Source organism: Oryctolagus cuniculus, chromosome 12 (assembly GCF_051225735.1).
Source record: "Oryctolagus cuniculus isolate XC-2025 breed Fujian yellow rabbit chromosome 12, ASM5122573v1, whole genome shotgun sequence".
Lineage (NCBI taxonomy): Eukaryota > Metazoa > Chordata > Mammalia > Lagomorpha > Leporidae > Oryctolagus > Oryctolagus cuniculus.
The window spans coordinates 117,446,930-117,451,636 of record NC_142878.1 but is presented as its reverse complement, the minus strand read 5'-3'; positions in this window follow the sequence as shown (position 1 = coordinate 117,451,636).

Here is a 4,707-nt window from a genome sequence, read left to right as displayed (position 1 = left end):
AGATATATTTTAATATATATTAAGTATATAGATATTTCTCAAATCTCTATAATTTTTGAGTCCTCATATATCCATCTCTTTCATCCTCCTCTTTCCCTCACTCTACATTATTATTGTCAGTGTTTAATTATATGAGAAACAAGTGAAATGCCAGATACCAAAACAAATTTAATTCTTGAATTATTACCTTGAGTTGGGGTTTTCTTGTGGCAGCTATTTATTTTGAGGTTTTGGTTTTTTAAATTTAAGAATAGACTTAGCAATCTCTACACATGATTATCTAAGTGTGTCAATTGTTTCCATTTTGCAGCTTTGGCAGCATCATTCTCTCATGTGTGCATGTATTTTTCCTAAACCATTGAAGAGAAGTGAAGACTACCCTTTTACTATCAAGTAGTTCTGTGTCTAGTTTCTACGAAAAATATGACTTTTTAAAGTAATATCCATATAATAATGATTATGAAAGCCAAAAAAGTTAATATTCATGCAACATTATTACCTAATTCAAAGTAATCTCTTCTAAAGCATAGCCATATGAATACTTAATGTGCCAACTCTACCAAAGCACAAGGACATCCTTCTTGAGTATTTGTGGAAAATTATGTAGTTAAAAGTGATTGTGGGTGACTTTCGACAATTCTTTATCTAATCATATAACTGCATGTACACACCAATATATGTAAAATATTATCAATATAAAAATTTGGAAAGTTCAGAAAAATTAAAAAAGAAACTATATCATTTGAGATAAACCTCTGTGCCTTTACACACATATATATTTCAGTGTGAATATAATATATAATAGACTTGATATTTTTATTTTTGTTTTACATTTGATGAGAGCAGTATTTTTATTTCATATTATATATTCAACAGGCAGAGAGATGGTAGGGTGGATGACATAAAGACAGACAGAACTCTCACTGTCTGGTTTGTTCCCCAAATGCTTGCAAATTCTGGGGTTGACCTGGGACCAAAACAAGAGCCATGAGCTCAGCCTATGTCTCCCATGTGAGTGGCAATAACTCAGGTACTTGAATTATCATCTGCTACCTCCAAGTATGTATACTAGTAGGGAGCCTGAAATGGCAATAGAACTGAGACTCAAAGCCAGCCACACTGACATGGGATATAAGCACCCAGATAGGCATCTAAACTGCTAGGCCAAAGGCTTGACCCTGAGAACAGTATTTTAATATGTTGCAACATATCATAAAATATTTAACCAGTCCCATACCACACTATTCAGCAATATATATTTTGAGGTTTTAAAACAATGAAGACATTTATATATATGCATTTTTAGCTCTTAATGTTTCCTTAGGTTAATTATTAAAAATATGATTTGATTTTCATTTCACTGATTGCTAGTGATCTTGAACATTTTTTCATGCATCTGTTGGCCATTTGGATTTCCTCTTTTGAAAAATGTCTATTGGCCGGCGCCACGGCTCAATAGGCTAATCCTCTGCCTTGTGGCGCCGGCATACCGGGTTCTAGTCCCGGTTGGGGCGCCGGATTCTGTCCTGGTTGCCCCTCTTCCAGGACAGCTCTCTGCTATGGCCCGGGAGTGCAGTGGAGGATGGCCTAGGACCTTGGGCCCTGCACCTGCATGGGAGACCAGGTGAAGCACCTGCCTCCTGGCTTCGGATCAGCGCGCTGCACTGGCTGCAGCGTGCCAGCCGCGGTGGCCATTGGAGGGTGAACCAATGGCAAAGGAAGACCTTTCTCTCTTTCTCTCACTGTGCACTCTGCCTGTCAAAAAAATTAATTAAAAAAAGAAAAATGTCTATTTAGGTCCTTGGCCCATCTCTTAAGTGGGTTGTTTGTTTTGTTATTGTGGAGTTTCTTGATCTCTTTGTAGATTCTGGTTATTAATCCTTTGTTGGTTGCATAATTTGCAAATATTTTTCCCATTCTGTTGGTTGCCTTTTCACTTTCCTGACTGTTTCTTTTGAAGTACAGAAACTTCTCAATTTGATGCAATCCCAATTGTTAATTTTGGCTTTCACTGCCTGTGCCTTTGGGGTCTTTTCCAAAAAGTCTTTGCCTGTGCCTATATCTTACAGCATTTCTCTGATGTTCTCTAACAATTTGATGGTGTTGGGTCATAGATTTAGATCTTTAATCCATGTTGAGTGGATTTTTGTGTAAGATGTAAGATAGGGGTCTTGCTTCATGCTTCTGCATGTGGAGCTCCGGTTTTCCCAGCACCATGTGTTGAATAGACTGTCTTTGCTCCAGGAATTGGTTTTAGGTCCTTGATCAAATATAAGTTGGCTGTAGATGTTTTGATTGATTTCTGGTGTTTCTATTCTGTTCTATTTTTCTATCCATCCCTTTCTGCATCAATAAAATGCTGTTTTGATTATAACTGAATGGCTTACATAAAGAAATCAACTAACAACAAATGCTGGTGAGGATGTGGGGAAAAAGGGACACTAACCCACTGTTGCTGGGAATGCAAACTGGTAAAGCCACTATGGAAGTCAGTTTGGAGATTCCTCTGCAACCTGAATATAGGTCTACCATACAACCCAGCCATCTCACTCCTTGGAATTTACCCAAAAAGGAAATTAAATTGGCAAATAGAGAAGAGCTGTCTGTACCTCAATGTTCATTGCAGCTCAATTCACAATAGCTAAGACATGGAATCAACCAAAATGACCATCAACAGAAGACTGGATAAAGAAATTATGGGATATGTACTCTATAGAATACTATACAGCAGTAAAAAAAATGAAATCTGGCCATTTGCAACAAAATGGAGGAATCTGGAAAACAAGCTGAGTGAAATAAGCCAATCCCAAAGGGACAAATATCATATGTTCTCCCTGATCTGTGACAACTAACTGAGCACCTAAAAGGAAACCTATTGAAGTGAAATGGACACTATGAGAAACAGTGACTTCATCAGCCCTTGTCCTGACTGTCGTGGAACAACATATTATTTTATTCCTTTTAGTGTTTTTTTTTAATTCTTCTTAATACTGTTGATTGAACTCTTTAATTAACACACAATTATTCTTAGTCATTTAAATTTAAGTGAAAAGTGGTCACTGTTAAACATAAGAGTGGGAATAAGAGAGGGAGGAGATGTACAGTTCGGCACATGCTCAAATAGAATTACCCCTCATGATAGAGCTAGAAATGTGCCAGGGGAATTCCCATTCATTCCAATCAAGGTGGCATGTACCAATGCCATCTTATTTGTTAAAGTGATCCATTAAAGTTCATAATTGATTGAAAAGATAGGATTAATTGTCAAAGGGATTACATAAATCAGACCAGTGTGTGCAAATAATTGATAGAATAAAAAGGAGAGAATGATCCTACATAGGAAGCAGGATACACAGCAGACTTATAGAATGGCAAAAACCCTAAGCATCACTCTTGTCTCAGAATCAGCCCTTAAGTCATTCTGATCTGGCTAAAAATCCCATGAGAGTTTCTCAGGCATGGAAAGCCAAGACATTGTGGCAAAAAATTGACCTAAATGAAAGATCTCTGTGAGTGAGATCCCAGCGGAAAGAATGGACCATCAAAGAAGGCAGTACCTTTCTCTGAAGGCAGGAGAGAACTTCCACTTTGACCATGGCCTTGTCTAAATAAGATCAGAGTTGGTGAACTCAAGAGGCTTCCATAGCCTTGGCAGCTCATGTCAAGAGCCTCGGGTGATTACTGACATCATAAATAAGAATGTCAATTGTTAAATCAACAATGGGAGTCACTGTGCACCTGGTCCCCATGTAGGACCTCTGCCCTTAATGTGTTGTACTATGCGAATTAGTGGTAAAACCACTACTCAAACAGTACTCTATACTTTGTGTGTCTTTGTGGGTGCAGTCTGTTGAAATCTTTATGTAGTATATACTAAGTTGATCTTCTGTATATAAAGATAATTGAAAATGAATCATGATGAAGAATGGGATGGGAGAGGGAATGGGAGATGGGATGGTTGCAGGTGGGAGGGAGGTTATTGGGGGGAAAGCTGCAATAACTCAAAAGTTGTACTTTGGAAATTTATATTTATTAAATAAATGTTGAAAAAATATAATTTGGGGTGGGTGCAGTGGTGCAGCCTGAAGTGCCGGCATCCCTTATGGGCACCAGTTTTAGACCCAGCTGTTCCAATTCTGATCCAGCTCTCTTCTATGGCCTGGGAAAGCAGTAGAAGATGGCTCAAGTCCTTGTGCCCCTGAACCCGCATGGGAGACCCAGAGGAAGCTCCTAGCTTCTGGATTCAGATCAGCACAGCTCCAGCCATTGCTGCCAATTGGTGAGTGAATCATCAGATGGAAGACCTCTCTCTCTCTCTCTCTGCCTCTGCTCTCTCTGTGTAACTCTGACTTTCAATAAATAAATAAATCTGAAAAAAAAAACAGAATTTTGAGTTCAAATGCATCAGGAGCTTTTAAAGGTTGACAATATATATTGTAAAACTGCACAGAGAAGTATTTTCCTTGATATATTCAGCATTGATGATCATTCTTTTTTCTCCTTTCAGCTGAAAGAGTATGCTGGAGAAAACTAATAACTTTGTTTATTTACTCATAGACAATTATAGCATTATTAAAATTCTTGGTGTGAAAAGCAATAGGAATTTAGAATATGAGTATCATATATAACTGACCTTAATAAATCAATTATTTACTGTCTGATATTTGTATTATAAGCCAATTGATGCTACTTTTTATATTTCCAAAA